The sequence below is a fragment of the Canis lupus genome, chromosome 22 (genome assembly GCF_003254725.2).
Source record: "Canis lupus dingo isolate Sandy chromosome 22, ASM325472v2, whole genome shotgun sequence".
Classification (NCBI taxonomy): Eukaryota; Metazoa; Chordata; class Mammalia; order Carnivora; family Canidae; genus Canis; species Canis lupus.
This window is the reverse complement of record NC_064264.1, coordinates 30,171,267-30,188,709: the sequence shown is the minus strand read 5'-3', so window position 1 is coordinate 30,188,709 and position 17,443 is coordinate 30,171,267. Positions and strand designations below refer to the sequence as shown.

The following is a 17,443-nucleotide window of genomic DNA, read 5'->3' as shown; positions in this document are numbered from 1 at the left end:
GCCTTCAGCTCAGGGCATGATCCTGGAGTCTCAGGATTGAGTCCCACATCGGGCTCCCTGCATGGAGCCTATTTCTCCCTCTACCTATGTCTCTGCCTCTTTCTTTCTCTGTGTCTCTCATGAATAAATATATAAAATCTTAAAAAAAAAAAACAAACAGTATATAACTGAAATACTTTTTTGGTCACATTCGCCCCCCCCCCCCAATTTTGTGCTTAGTGCTTAAAATATTGGTCATGTCTATTGAATGATCATATATAATATTGAGATAATTTATTAAAATCTTGCGGAATTAAACATCTAATCCATCAATGGCAATTTAAAATTTAGCCTACACCAAAGTCCACCCTTCACATGCCAGCAAGTTTTGTTCTTTGTGAGAAAAGCTTTCTGAATATAAGTGAAATTCTCACCCCTCAAAGTTGTGACTTTGTATTCTAATTATTTATAGACTCCTATCTGAACCAGTGGCTTTCTGAGGCAACATTCTGAGAATTATGAGAGCCATTGTTTCAACTGCCTTTGGGCTGATGTCTGGTGGCCACTGTCTTATCACGAAACAAAACTTTGTAGAAAGAGTGTCCAAATAGTCATGTATCAGAACTTTCATAGGATTTGAAAGCACCAGTAAAATAATTTGGTCATGTTGGAACCAAGAGAGACTTTTTTCACCAAAGAACTCTTTCAGGAGAATGATGTTGTAGGATAGTGGAAAACCCATAGAATACATTCTCATCTATTGTCACCTGCTCACTAACTTTATGCATCTCCTTGGATAAGCCAATCAAATCTGCTGAGTGTATTTTCTCACTTGTAATATATGAGAGTGAACTATATCATTATTAATATCCTTTTTGGTCCCAATTTTCTATGATTCAATGAAGCAAAGCAAAATTAAAACAACTTGTATCCCTCCCTTCTGGCCATCCACACATACATATCCACAGTTGATTTTACATAGATTACGTAAACAATGGAAGGACAATTTTAGGGCCTTTTCACGTTGAAGAAGTTGTATAGTAATGTAAATATAAAAATACTATAGAAATAATGAAAATAAAAACAAACACAAAACACTAAGAATTTAACTTTACTGATATTTCTACTCAGGAAAAGGCTTTTTCATTCTACATAAATTAAGTCAGACCTAAAGACCCAAATCATTTCTCCAAACTAGGACAGAGCATATCTGGCTTTTCACTGGGGAAATCACATCTAAATGCAAATGGAAAGGCTTTTCCATATAGCCACAGCAAAGTCAGAGAGAGAAGGGTATATTCAGATTTCTTGAACTTTAATTCATTCTTTTTACACTCAGTTTGTTTTCTTAGCAAAAGTTTTCTTTGAGTCATTTCACAGTTTGAAAAATAAAAGAGAGAAAATGTCTTTCAAAAATATATACTGGCTAATTGTTTGGAACTATCAAATTGCTATACAATAGTCCTGATAGATAAAAATAGATCTGGGCTGTTCCTCAGTTTCTGGAATGCAAAAACATCCACAATATAATTTATCACTGCCTTTAATATGCATATCAAGCTCTTAAAATTTCAGTTGAGTTGCTCCTTTTGCACATAAGCCTAATTTTACCTCCTCAGTGAAATGGTTTAAACACTTTGAGCATTTTCTGCTGAGATGTTGTGAATCAGATGTCTTTACTTTGTAAACAAAATATATTAGAAATGAAAAAAATGCTGTAATTTTAACTCAGAGTTATCTTTTTAATACTAATACAGATCAAGTTCACATTGTTAATTGAAGTTTTATTAGACAATAGCCTGAGGACATTGTTGTATGAGAGTTTTTTCCCTCTGATATCAACATGCACTCAGTCAAAAATGTTTCCAAGTATAAAATACTTTCCATATTTTTTAGTTAATTAGTAAACATTTATAACAATTTTAATCCTCTCTTATGGATAGCAAGCAATAATTAAAATGCAATGAGTAACCAACCATTACACAGCTGGTTTTCATCTCAGAGAGTCAGTCAAGCAGCTGTTTCATTTACAACATGACATAAATGGCCAAAAGTCATCTGGTTGACAATCCTATCATATGCGATGGATTTAGATTTGTTTCATCGTTCCTAAGACTCTCTCCTGTGAAGTTGCAAAATACTTTCTGCTTAGAGTGAAAAAGAACATTCTGTTTTTGTGTTTAACAAAAAGAAAGTTGTGTTCTGAAAAAGGAAATTATAATAATAATTGTTTAGGATATCATTTGAAATATTCATACTTGTGTATACACATCATATACAGTCTTTTTGTGTGTGTATATGTAGCCATTTATATAATATATAATTATATACATATAAATAACAAATTATATATAAACATTTAATTATTTTTCTATAAAAGTTATTTTCTTCTTTGCTCACACATTCTACCTAGTATTACTTAACTTTACTGATAGAAATCCTATCTTACCAGAAAGATGACATTTGAAATGAATGGATAAAGAATATGTGGTAGGTACATAAAATGGAATATTACTCACTTGTAAAAAAAGAGCAAAATCTTGCCAATTGCAACAGCATGAATGGACCTAGAGGTATAATGCTAAGTGAAATATGCCAGCCAGAGAAAAATGCCATGATTCAATTCATATGTAAAACTTAAGAAACAAAACAAATGAACAAACAAAAAAAGAGAAACAGAAAAGTAGACTCTTAAATATAGACAACAAATTGGTTGTTTCCAGAAGGGGTAGGTAGAGGGATGGGTGAAATAGATAAAGGAGATTGAGAGTACACCTATTTTGATGAGCACTGAGAAATGTATAGAATTGTTGAGTTACAATATTGTACAACTGAAATTAATATAACACTATATGTTAATTACACTTGAATAAAAACAAAAGATTTATGAAGATGTTTGGTAACATGCTTAATGCAAGTCTTCCTGCCCTCATGACAAGAAGTTCTATATCTCTTCAAGTTCTATATCTCTTTCATTTTTCCCTTTTTTTAAGAGAAATTATGGCATGAATTATTTTTGGTGGCAAATAACTTGCATTACATCATGCATACTTTCATATAACCATGTGATATTGCCAAATGGGAGAATCCTGATGCCTACTGCAATAACTTTCCAAATTACTTCCTTGATTTCAGGCACCATGAAAAACAGAAGGGAAAAAGCAGGTAAGCTGATGCTGAGAACATGGAAAATATAACAGAAACAGGAGAACAAAGATCTAGTAGTAACTCAGACAGGAGCAACATAAACTAAAGGATTTTTAAGAGATATTCACAATGACCCTACATCATGGTTCCCTGAACTGAGAATAGCATTCAGAATTTCTGCCTTCTGAACTTTTCTCAATCTTTAAAAGCTAACTCAAGAATCCCTTTCCTTCTTGAAGTCTTAGCTTCCCAATAGTAGATTTATCCCTGTATTTAATCCTGATGCCAAGTCATTCATTGTCAAGAATAATATTACAGTCTGAGATTATTTCATTTCAGAGAAATCATAAAATACATATAAGGTTGTAATAATTTCCTCCTTACCAATGTTGACAGTTAACTGAAAGTTCAATTAAGTTACATTTCTTATAAAAGCTGAGAAAAGCATTAAGAAAATCTCCTCTGCACCTCTATAGAAATATGTTGACTACTCTAATTTGGCTTGGTTTTGATTTGTTCTGATGAGATTCTGAAAAATGAGTGATAATTTTTAAGGAGGATAATCCTCATTAAAGTCAGAATAAGAAGGAGTCAATTTAAGTTGCAATATGTAATGCTTTGCTAAATATAAGTAGAGAAATATCCTAACTATGAATCTCTGGAGCAGCAAAGAAAGGAGATTGCATGATTATCACTTCTGAAGATGTTTAAGAATACTGATAACATATTTTAGGAATTTAGCTGCCATTTACATAGAAGCATATAGTTTAATGAATATGTTTAAAATAGGGGAAGAGATAAGATAACTTTTTGAAATTATTTTTTGGTGTTAGTTGGTATTGATTTAGGTTTAATTTAGTTGGAAAATACTAGTCTTCCTTTCTATAATTCTATAATAGTTTCTTATTTTTACAATTTTACTAAAAGTCCCAAATAAGTAAACGTACTTAGTACAAGCCCTATTGGTCTCTTGTCCAGAAAACTATCCTGGCATTTCTTGATATTGCCAATTCCAGAGGATCTCTAATTAAGATTTCTACCCTGGGCAGCTTTCCAAGTGCAACTCCAAAATAAAGCTAGTGTATGGACTTCCTGCACAAATGCCAGACAGTAAATCCAACTGGAAAGTAACAAAGTTACCTTGGCTAATTGGGCCACACATGCAATTGCTGACAAGTTTTCTCTTCTTCCTGATTCCAAACTTATTTATGAGGATATTGATCATTTTAGAATGATGTTGAATCAGAGAATTAAACGTGGCCTTGAAAGATATTCAGGCTCACCTTTCAGGTAGCCAATATTGCAATAATGTGAACTTCCTGAATGATATTTTGGAATAAACATCTTCTCACCTTCAAATCTTCAGGCAGGATGGTAGGTCAAAAAAAAAAGAAAAGAAAAGAAATGAAGGAAAAAACAAAGACGAAAGGAAGGGAAAGAGGGAGGGAGAGAAGGGGGGGAGGGAAATCTATCATAGCAACTAAGCCTAATGAGTCATTTGGTTCTTAATGGAACTAAAACTGATTTTTTTTTCAGTCAAAATCTAAAGATGAAAAGAAAAAAGTGAGAATAAATGTTTAAAGTAAACAACGTAGGAAGAAGTTACTTCTTTCTGACTTGTCAAGGTAAGCAAATATTATGTAATAGCTCCTTGCCAATGTATTTTTATAAACAGAGAAGACCAAACAAAAATCCTCTGCAAATATAAGATTGTGGGGGAGGAAAACAATGGAAAATAACGTCTTTTATTGGGACTATTATATTTTATTGCATATTTACCAGATTTCTACAGATGGAATAAAGCTGGCTTTATATTAGAGCCATAAGCCCTTCAACTTTTGATGGTTTCTAGCAGCATATTTCATCAAATGTACTCTCAGACATTCACATAAATTGGGCTTTTATTTCTGTCCTTAAAATTTAAGGCATTTAGGGGGCGACTGGGTGGCTCAGTAAGTCCTTGGGCTCAGGTCATGATCCCAGGGTCTTGGGATCAAGCCCTGGGTCAGGCTCCCTGTTCAGTGGGGTGTCTGCTTCTCCCTCTCCTTCTGCCCCTCCCCTGCTCAGGTTTTCTCTCTCAAATAAAAAAAATTAAGTTATTTAGACGCATAATACAAGATCTACTTTATAAGACAACATGTCAAAGAGAACAATTCCCTTGCCCAATTAATTGTATATTTAATGGTATTTGTTGTTTATTTTATTTTTATAAAAACTAGAATGTGCATATATATAAATTATGCAAATAATGGTTTATTTTTAAATATTTTGTAATTATTGAGATCATATCACATTTGCTAAAAAATGTTAGAAGATCTTTGGCTTTCATTCTTTTCTGTATTACCTCATCCAGCTTTACCAAGTTTCCATTTGCTGGGACCATCTGAGTCTTTTCCTCTTTTTTATTAAAGCATTATTTACCACTCCTGGCAAATACCAGTACCTCTTAATTTCTGACTTTCACTTTTTGGGCATTTCTTCTCCACTTGCATATTCAGTCTATTTCATCAATAGGATCTTCCCTAACAACTTATAAATCAGCTCTGATAATTCATATCTTTTTAAAAAGACAAAACCAAAACTTTCCTTGATTCCATATCCTTTCTGGTCTGCTCTGCCTTTTTTTCCCCTAAGCAACAGAGATTTATTGTGTCATTTCTGGAAGCTAGAAGTCCAAGATCAGGAACAAGCTATCAGCAGGTTTGGTTTCTTCTGAGGCCTTCCTGCTTGACTTGTAGACAGCCACTTCCCTCCTGTGTCCCCACATGATCTTTCCTCTGTGTATATCCCTGGTGTCTCTCTGTGTCCAAACTTCCCATTCTTAAAAGGATTCTGGTCAGTTTGGAGTAGCAACTACCCAAATGGGCTCATTTTAACTTAATCATCTCTTTATCTATTATTGCTTTATTTTATTTTTTTCCAAGCATCTTTTATTTTTATTTATTTTTTATTAGTTTCAGAGGTAGAGATCAGTGATTCATCAGCTGTGTATAACACCCAGGGCTTGTTACATCACATGCCCTCCTTAATGTCCATCACCCAATTACCTCTTCTCCTTCCCCTCCTCCCCTCCAGTGACCCTCAATTTGTTTTCTATGATTAAGAGTCTCTTACCGTTTGTCTCTCTCTCTCTGATTTTGTCTTGTTTTATTTGTTCTTCTCTTCCCTTATGATCTTCTGTTTTGTTTCTTAAATTCCACATGAGTGAGACCGTATGATAATTATCTTTCTCTGATTGACTTATTTCACTTAGCATAATACGCTCTAGTTCCATCCATATTGTTGTAAATGGCAAGATTTCTTTCTTTTGGTCACTGAGTAGTATTCCATTGTATATATATACCTGCTCTACTTTTTTGTTTCTTCCCTGTATAACACAGAGTCTCATAAGCATCATCTGCTATACTGTTTCTACCTTCCTACTTACTTTTCCCTTCTTAATTCATATCATTAGGGATTCTCCCCCTACTTTTCAAAAATACAGCTCTTTCTAAAGCCACAGAAGCCTCTGTGTACCAAAATGCAATGGCCTTTTAGCCATTAGCACACTATATCTCTTTTTTCTTGTTGTCTAGACACCACATTTTCTTAACTATTGTCTTCTGACCTCTGAAATGCTCCTCTGCAGTTTCTTCGTGCTCCATACATTCATTAAATTTTGGAGTTCTACAGAGGTTGGCCTTGGACTGTCTTCAGTTTTTGTACTAGATTTTCTCACTAGGTGATCCTATCTGTCTCCTTGGTCTTCAATAACATTTCTGTGGTGGCGACTCTCAAATTTGTGCTCCCATTTCAAGCCACTCTTAGAATCTCTAGACCTTTAGTCACTTTCTCCTCGACATCTCATGAATATCAAACAGGCAACTTCAGTTCCTTAACATATCTAAAACTGAACTCTCCATCTTTGAGTCAATCTTCACCTTACACTGGTTCCTTTATCATAGGTAATTAGCATCAAACAACCTAGTGCCTTGAGCCAGAGAACTAGAGGATCTCTGAAATTTCTCTTTGCCTCTCTTCACTTGTTGCATCAAATAAAAAATGGCTCTTCTTTTCCCTGATGATTCCAGTGCTTCTTCAAAAGTATATATGTTATCTATATACTCTGTGTGATACCAATTGCCACCACTCTCTTGCTTTGACTTACTGTTTCCTCTTTTGTCATCAACCAATTCTCTTCTAACAGTTAAGTTAGCCATGTCCTACACTTATTTTATACACTTTTTAAAATTACTAGCCATTGTAGTAGTTTAGAATGAAACCCCAAATTGTAAACATGCCTGAGCAATGTCCTACATTATCATACCCTGGCCTTTTTCATCAACATGGTCTCATTAGTCCTGATCATTCTATTCCAGCCATGTTGCCTTTTAATTATTTGAATACATTAAATTTCTTCTTAAGTCAATGTCTTTATTCCTTCCTATTCTCTGAAAGATCCTTCCTTCCACTTATTCCTGGCAAATGCTTACTCATTCTTCAAATACTAGCATGAAGTTTACTTCTTGAAGTGACCCTTACCATATCTTCCAATCTGAATTAAGTTGCTTCTGTTTTTATATAAATCATTATTATTTTCATTAGTAATTAGTATATCTAAGTCTTTTTTTTTTTTTCTTTTTTCCTACTGTTTCTCTCTTGACTAGATTTTAAGATTCAGGGAAACCCAGACTCTTTTTTTTTTACCACCGTATATTTAATACTTAGCACAGTCTGGGGTATAGAGTAGTTATTAAATATTGTTAAATGAATAATCTGAATTATTTTTGGTTATTTTGGTAATCCTATTTTCCTTAGTCTTAGTAATCGGATAACATTAGCATTAATACACTGACAATTTATTGTAAGGGTTGAAGTGAAAGAGGATGTGGGAAGACCATATCTGAGAAAATTATCATTTTGTCATCCTCACTCCTTATCTTCTCACCACCAGTACCAGGACTGATACTTTCATTCATATCAGTTTCAAGCTTCATGCAAATCAATTCTTGACTACTCATTTCACCAGAAAATTGTGGAAATTCAGGTATTCTAAATTTCAGTTCAGGTTTACTTGAACCCTGTACACCTACAGAAATGAGAGTGGGGGGTATTCGGTGAATATGCAGTTGTTGGAATTAATCTAACTTCCATTGTTTGCTAATATTTCACGGACATTAGGACAAATACTCTTAAAAATAACACTTGCTGATCTAGTTCAATTCAATTTAGGAAAGCCACACTATATTTGCTGATAGAGTTCATTTTCTTTCAGGACAGGCACACATTCTTTTTCAACATTTACCTGTAAAAACAAGTTGAAAAAAAGAGACAAATTAAATAAGCTAAAGAAAGTTCACTTGAAAGAGACGTCAATAGACAATTGAAAACACTTCTAATTTAGAGTGGAACCACAGGGAGGCTAAAGAGTTCAAAGAAGGGGAGTGGCAAAGTGCTATAATATTTTCTGAAGCTTATAAAATACTTATAGAAGAATGAACCTATATAGCAATACACTGCTGATTTACAATACTTTACATGGTGAAAATTACTTTTCTCAATTCTTCAATTTTTTTGCAAGTTGCTTAAATTCTTGTGCAAAAAAAGTATATTTAATATATAATTTGTTGTTATAACCCTTCTAGAATCAATTTGGAAGTAATATAATAGGGTTTAAATATGTCTTTTTTTATGGTTTGAATTGTGTCCTACCAAAATACCTATGTTGAAACCCTAATTTCTTGTTCTTCAGAAAGTGAACTTACTTAAAAGTAGAATTGTTGCAGAGATAATTAGTTAAGATAAAATCATATGGAGTATGATGGACCCTTAGGTCAATATGACTGATGTCTTTATAAAAGGGGAAACTTGGACACAAGCACTTACCTAGGGAAGATGCCATATGAAGGTCAGAAGACAGAAATCAAACAAAGTATACCAAAGATTGTCAGCAAATCACTAGAAGCTAGAAGAGACTCATGGAAAAGATTTTCCTTCATATCTCTCGGAAAGAACCAATCTTGCTGAAACCTTGATTTCAGAATTCCAGCATCTAGAACTGTGAAATGATAAAATATATTATTTAAGCCATGCAGTTTGTGGTACTTTGTTAAAGCAGCCATAGGAAACTAATACAATGTTCAATTTTTTGGACTTAGTTACTCTATTTCTATGAAAACAATCTAGATACACAATTCTATGCCAAAAAAGAGCAAAAAGAAAGTCCATAGATTATTTGTATTGGAAAATTTTTACAACTATGCTGCATCCACACAGTAAAATATTATAAATAGATTTTAAATGTTTTCGAATAATTTTTATTTTATTCCATAATACAAAGTTAAAAAAAAACCACTGAGACTCATATTTTGTTCAAGATAGAATAACATGGTCTGGATTTACTTTGCTGCCTAAAACAACTAAAATGCCTGAGAAAGCATATGTACAGTGATAAGTTACAGAATAGCAGGTTATGAAAAATGACAATCCCTGAAAGGTAGGAAGCAAATGAGGTAAGCCTTATGCTTTTCCCCAACTTGCTACCTGGAGAAGGTTTTCAAGCTATGGTTTAGGAAAACAAAATTCAGGCTAAACCTACAGGTTTCTTCAAGTTGAGGAACCCAAACTGGGAGTTTCAGGAAGTCAGACAGATAGTGTGTGCAGTATAGAGTACCATCGAGGAAAAGTTGCACAGAGAGTCAATACTAAGACTTACAGATGGTCCCTTTCAATGTTCATTTGAGTTCTGATTAGCTCATGCATGCAAGGACTCTTCTAGTACCTGAAGAAAAGAACCATATAAAAACATAGTACTCAGACTGGATAGGATGAGGACTAGTATCTGTTCTCAGAAAGCTTTGAAATATTTAGACTTCATTGATCATCAATTAGAGTACTTTAGAAATGTCTAGTCTTAATAGTGGGAAAAAATTAACTTTATACTAAATTATTACTGGCCCCTAAATTATTACTGAAATATCAAACTGAGTAAGTAAGTTGATAGTGTACAAAAACTAAACATACGAATACTGAGAGAAATGCCAAAAACTCTTTACAAGAGTAAACAATGTCTGATATTTAATCAGAAATTCTTAGGCATTGGAGGACTTCTGGGGAAGATGGTAGAGTAGGAGGATCTTGGGCTTACCTCATCCATGGATACAACTTGATAAAACCAAATCAGTGTACATAACCCAGAAGACAAACTGAAGACAGTAGGACAGACTTCCCACAGTTAATCATAGAGAGGAGGCTATATCAATATGGTAGGAGTCATACTATGCATCTTTTCTGAGCACTAGAAATCACCCACAAGAAAAAATCTGGAAAGAATACAAATAAGTGGAGATTAAATAATACACCCAACTAAACAATAGTCAACCAAGAAATCAAAGAGGACATAAAAAAATGCAAGGAGACAAATGAAAATAAAAACAAAATAATCTAAAATATTTGGGATGCCCTAGAAGCTATTCTAAGAAGAAAGTTTATAGTAATATAGGGCTACTTCAAGAAGCAAGAAAAATCTCAAATTAAAAAAATTAAAAATCCTGACAAAAATATTAACAAGCTGAATCCAAAAAAACATTAAAAAATCATTCACAAGAATCAGGTGTGATTTATTCCTGGCATGCAAGGATGATTTGAAATATTTGTCAATATAAGTCAATCAATGTGATATATCACATTAATAAAAAAGGTTAAAAACCATATGCACATTTCAATAGATGCAGAAATATCATTTGACAAATACAATACCCATTCATAATAAAAAAACATGCAGCAAAGTAGGTTTAGAGGGAACATACATCACTCAACATAATATGAAAAACCCATAGTTAACATTATGCTCAATAATGAAAAACTGAAAGGATGCCCACTCTCACCACTTTTATTCAGCATAGTACTAGAAGTTTTAACAATCGCAATCAGACAACAAAAAGAAATAATTGGTATCCAAATTGATAAGGAAGAAGTAAAACTTTCAGTATTTGCAGATGACATGATACTATATATATATATAAAACCCTAAGGAGTCCACCAAAAAACTACTATTGCTGATAAATGAATTCAGTGACGTCTCAGGACACAGAGTCAACATATAGAGGTCTATTGCATTTATATACACTAACAATGAAGTAATAGAGAAATTAAGAAAACAATTCCAGGATGCTTACCTGGCTCAGTCAGGAGAATATGAAACTCTTGATCTTGAAGTTGTGAGTTTGAGCCACACCTTGCATATGGAGATTACCTAAAAAAACATGAAAATCACTTTTTTGAAAAAGAAAAAAAATCTCATTTATAATTGTACCAAAAATAATAAAATACCTAGGAATAAACTTAACCAAGGAGGTGAAAGATTTGTACTTTGAAAACATAAAACATTGATAAATAAACCTGAAGATGACAGAAACAAGTGGAAAGATAGTCCACACTCATGGATTGGAAGAACAATATTGTTAAAATGTCCATTCTATCGACATTTAGCAATTGTTATAGACTCCTATAACCATCTTTAGATTTAATGTAATCTTGATCAAAATACCAATACAGCCTTTTTTCACAAAACTAGAACAAATAATCCTAAAATGTGTATGGAACCACAAAAGAATTTGAATAGCCAAAGCAATCTTGAAAAAGAAAAGTAAAGCTGGACGCATCACAATCCTAGATTTTAAGATATAGTACAAAGCTATACTAATCAAAACCGATGCACAAAATAGACATACAGATGAATGGAACAGAATAGAGACCCCAGAAGAAAACTTTGGCCCATTAATCTTTGATGAAGGAGGCAAAAATATGCAACGGGGAAAAGACAATCTCTTTAACAAATGGTGTTGGGATCACTGGATACCTACATGCAAAAGAATGAAACTGGACCATTTTTTTACACCATACATAAAAATAGACTCCAAATGGATTAAAGACCTAAATGTGAAACCTGCAACCATAAAAATCCTGGAAGAGAGCACAGGCAGGAATTTCTCTTCCTTCAGCTCTAGCAACATTTTTTTTTTTTTCACATATAGCTCCTGTAGCAAGGGAAACAAAAGTTAAAATAAACCATAGAGACTATATCAAAATATAATCTCCTTCACAGCAAACTATCAACAAAACTAAAAGACAGGGCAGCCCAGGTGGCTCAGAAGTTTAGCGCAATCTTCAGCCTAGGGTGTGATCCTGGAGACCTGGGATCGAGTTCCACGTCGGGCTCCCTGCATGGAACCTGTTTCTCCCTCTGCCTGTGTCTCTGCCTCTCTCTCTCTCTCTGTGTCTCCCATGAATAGATAAATAAAATCTTTAAAAAAAACTGCTAGAGACACAGGATCCAAAATATATGAAGCATCCAAAATATATAGCATCCAAAATATATGAAGAACTTATACAAGTCAACACCAAAAAAGAATAATCCAATTAAGGAATGGGCAGAAAACATGAAGACATTTCTCTAAAGAAGACATACAGATGGCCAGCAAACATGTGAAAAGATGCTCAACATCACTCATCATCAGAAAAATGCAAATCAAATTCACAATGAGCTATCACCTCTTAGCAGTTGAATAGCTAAAATAAAAACACAAGAAACAACAAATGTTGGCAAGGAAGTGGAAAAAATGGAACCCTCATGTACTGTTGGTGGGAATGCAAACTGGTGCAACCACTTTTGATAACAGTATGGAGGTTCCTCAGAAAATTAAAAATAGAATTACCATAGAATCCAGTAATTGTACTACTGCATGTTTTCCCAAAGAAAATGAAAATACTAATTTGAAAAGCTATATACACCCCTATGTTTATAGCATCATTATTTACAATAGCCAAGATATAGAAGCATCCCAAGCGTTTATCCATAGATGAACACACATGAATGGATAAAGATGAGGTGGTATACATATAGAAGGGAATACTACTCAGTCAAAAAAAAACCTAGTCATTTGCAGCAACATGGTTGGATCTAGAGGATATAATACTAAGTGAAATAAGTCAGAGAAAGACAAATATCTCAGTATTTCATGTAAATGTGGAATTTAAGAAACAAAACAAATGAACAAAAAAAGGAGATGAACAAGAAAATAGATTCTTAATCATAGAGAACAAATTGATGGTTACCAGAGAAGAGGGGGGATAGGTGAAATACATGAAGGGGATTAAGAGTACACTTCTTGTAATGAGCACTAAGTAATGTATATAATTGTTGAATTACTAAATTGTACATCTGAAACTAATATAACACTGTATATTAATTATACTGGAATTTAAACAAGCAAACAAACACATAAATAAAAGACATTACTGGGCATTCAAATATGCAGGTAATGGAACTCATAATAGGAAGAGAAACCAATCAATTGAAATGGATCCAGAAATGACACACAGGAGAATATTAGTAAATAAAAATATCAAAATACTTATTATTACTATATTCCATATGTTCAAGAAAGAAGATTGAACTTATTCTGTGGAAATATGTAAAATATATATTTTATGAAATGACCCAAATTGAACTTGTGGAGATGAAAACTATGTTTTATGTGAAAAAAATACACTGCCCAGGATAAGTGACATATTAGATACTACAGAAGAAAATATTAATGAACTTGAAGATACAGTAAAAGAAACTAAAATGAAGCTCAGTGAGAAAAAAACTGAAAAAAATTTAAACATGATCAATGAAATGTGGAAGAAATTTGAGAAGTTAAATACATATGTAAGTGGAGTCCTAAAAGAAGAGAAAGGACAGATAGAGGAAATATATTCAAAGAAATAAACACTGAATATTCTCCAAATTCAATTAAAGCTGTGAATGTACAGATCCAAGGATCTATGAATCCTAAGCACAAGAAAGATGAAGAAACTAGGCTACATAATCATCGAATTGCTTAAGACCAGTGAGTTAAAGAGAAAACACTTTAAAACAGTGAAACGAAATAAACAGTAGGTACAGTGTGGGTAAATATGGTGATAGCAAATTTCTATTTGGAAACAGAGAGGTAACATCTTATTGCAAAAAAAAAAAAAAAAAAATCCCTGTAAACCTTGAGTTTCACACCCAGCAAAAATATCTTTCAGAAGCAAAGACAAAATATGTACTCAAACAGTAAAACCTAAAGAAGTCATCACCAACTGAAATGTGCTGCAAATAATGTTAAAGGAAGTCACACAGAAGACAAAGTATATCAGGTGGAAATATGGATCTCTACAAAGGAAGAAAGAGCAGCAAATGTGGCAATAAGTAAAATTAAAATTTAAAATTTTTCTTTTTTAAATCTTAAAAAATTTTAATTGCTAAAAGATGATAAGGTAGTATGAGGTTTTATAACACATAGCTATAAAATGTCTGGTAAGAATATTATACAGGCTTGAAGACACAAAATGGAAATGTATTTTTGTAAGGTTCTTATACTATATGTGCAATGGTATATGATCTGGAGGGTAGACAGTGAAAATAAATATACTGTAAACAAAAAAGTAATTAACCAACAAATAACATCCAAAATATTTATACCTAGGTGAGCCAACAAATATAATAATAAGGGATCATAAAATATACTAAATTCAGCCAAAAAAGGCAAAAAAATGAGGAAAAACAAAATAACTGTAGTTATAAAACCTGATAGTTGGCTTCCTTTGTAATGCAAGTGCCTGACTTAAGCTTTGATTGTGGAGGCAATCACTTCAAAGAGGAATCCATTTCAAAGAGGCATCTGCTTCAACAGAGTCTATGTGGAATTAACAAGTCGCCAATCATAATTAGATAAAGAGCCAGGCTTCCTTACCCCACTGAGGCTCCTTTGTTTTTGAGATCTTGGTTGATTTCAATAACTGACCATTTGTTTTTTTCTTTTCTCACACTTCAAATATGTGCTTATATTTTATTTTTTAATTTTTTTTTACTTTAAATTTTATTAGTTAATATACAGTGCAATATTAGTTTCTGGAGTAGAATTCAGTAATTCATCACTTACATTCAACTCCCAGTGCTCATCACAAACGCCTTTTTAATATTGTGTTCTTATGTTTTAAATTTGCCAGTAATGAGTGAGCCCTGGAAACTGACTCTCCACTTCAATGTAAAGAACCCTAGGCCTAGTGTGAACCCTTTCTCTCTCTATGGGCTACCTTGCTGTGTGTCCCATTGGCATGCTTTGTATGGTCCAGAGCTTATAAGTAATAAACTCTTTTTTTTCTTTTTCTTTTTTTTTAAGATTGATTTATTTATTTATTTATTTATTTATTTATTTATTTATTTATTCTTGAGAGACATAGACAGAGAGGGACAGAGACATAGGCAGAGAGAGAAGCAGCCTCCTCACAGGGAGCCTAATGTGGGACTCGATTCTGGATCCTGGGATCACAACCTGAGCAGAAGGCTGGCACCCAACCACTGAGCCACCCAGGTATCTCAAACTCTTTTTTCTTCAATGTTTCCTAACAATTATTCCTGAAGGTCATCTTGCAGTCAAAATATAAACCACAAGGGGTGATGTGGTTGTAATAGTTCTGAAAGGGGATATGTCTGTGTGAAGTTCACAGGGGCTCAGATAAGTGCCTCCAGGCATTTATAGTGATAGTATTTTCTATCAGGAGGCTGAGTCCAGCACAAAACAAAAACATATGGGAGTCATGTTTTTAAGGATAAATGGTAAGACTATAGACTTACAACCAGCAATATCAATAATCTTTTTAAGTACACATATTAAGTGGTGATTGCATCAAAACAGAGAAATAGATCAAACAAGTAGAATATAGAGCTGAAAAATATGTTACATACTATGGACAAAACTGTTGTGAGCAAAAGTGCAAAGGAAACTTAGTGGGGGAAAAGATAATCTTTCAACAAATAGTGCTATAACAATTGTATATCCTTATGCAAAAACACAAGGAGAAAGATTCAATCCACATCTTGTACCATATGCTAAAATTAACACCAAATGGATCATAGACTGAAAGTCTAAAACTATAAAACTTTTAGAAGAAAACATAGGAGAGAAAATTTGACCTTGGCTTAGACAAAGATTTCTTAGTTACGACACCTAAGACATTATCTATAAATGAAAAAAAACTGCTAAATTGGACTTCATCAAAATTAGGAACTTCTGGGTTTTTTTTTTTTTAAGACTCTGTTCAGATAATGAAAAAATAAACTACATACTTGGAGAAAATATTTGCAAATCAAATGTCTGGAAGAAAATTGTATTCGAAATAGAAAAAGAACTTTCTGATGAGGAAAACAAATGCAAGAGAAATAGAGATAAAATTAAATTTCCTTACAACTTGCAGTCCATTGGATCCCAGAGAGATGCAGTGTGTGACATTTCTCAAGGAACTCATGGTTGCCTTAATGTTGATGTTTTGCTAGAGACAAAAAGCAACCTTACCTTGACACTAACCAGACCTCCAGGATCCTGTAAGTCTTCTTTAACATGTGGAAATCTCTTTAGAGACTTCTATTATCTTTATCCCACTTCAACTTAAAAATATATGTCACACCTCACAATCACAGTGCAACTCTTTCTGCCAATGGGTCTTGTCCTCATGCTATAATAAAAACACCTTTTTTTGCACCAAAAAGTCTCAAGAATTCTTTCTTGGCTGTTCACTTTGTGGCTCCACATGACTTTCAAAACTCAATAATAAGAAAACAACACATTTGCAAAATGGACAATTTGCCTAGACATTTCATTCAAAATGATAGATCAATGATAATAAAAGGACATGCTCAATACCTTTGGCCATTAGGGAAATTCAAATGAAAGCAATAATAAGATAATACTATGTACTTACTAGAATGCCTGAGTGAAAGAAACCAGACCCACCACCCACCCAAAGAATACAGAGTGCACGTCCTATTTATAGCAGAGTGCACGTTCTATTTATAGCAGAGTGCATGATCCTATTTATACTAGACTCTAGAAAATGCAAGATAAGTTGTAGTGACAGAAAGCAGGTCAGTTGTTGCCTTGTAAAGGTAGAAGGGTAGAAGTTTTAGGCAGGAGGGATAATAAAAGGGCTTGAGGAATTTGGGGAAGTGCTGCATATGTTCATTATCTTGATTGTGGTGAGGGTTTACCAATGTATCTGTCAGAACATCTCAATTGTACACCTTTAACATGTAGTTTATTAAAAGAGCAAAATACAAAATGTTGGTAGTTTAATTCCAATTACATAAAAATGCACTGCACAGCTAGCTAATCACAGGACTACACACAGACACACAAAGACTGAAATAAAAATGCTTGAATTTTAACAATGGCATCATGAGTGAACTTTTTCTTACTACATGGCTGTTAAAATATTTGAAAAATACATATATAATTTTAATCTTTGAAAA

At 33.3% G+C, this 17,443-nt stretch overlaps 1 long non-coding RNA gene across 1 annotated transcript; it reads right to left on the bottom strand.

Annotated features, from left to right (window-relative positions):
• Positions 1-927: 927 nt before the first annotated feature.
• Positions 928-16,948, bottom strand: LOC112655920 (uncharacterized). Its single transcript, XR_004808259.2, has 6 exons — positions 16,897-16,948; positions 11,283-11,359; positions 10,253-10,427; positions 9,821-9,886; positions 8,992-9,163; positions 928-8,410 (listed from the first exon to the last, which is right to left on the bottom strand). It is a non-coding gene; the product is annotated as an uncharacterized LOC112655920 (long non-coding RNA).
• Positions 16,949-17,443: the final 495 nt, after the last annotated feature.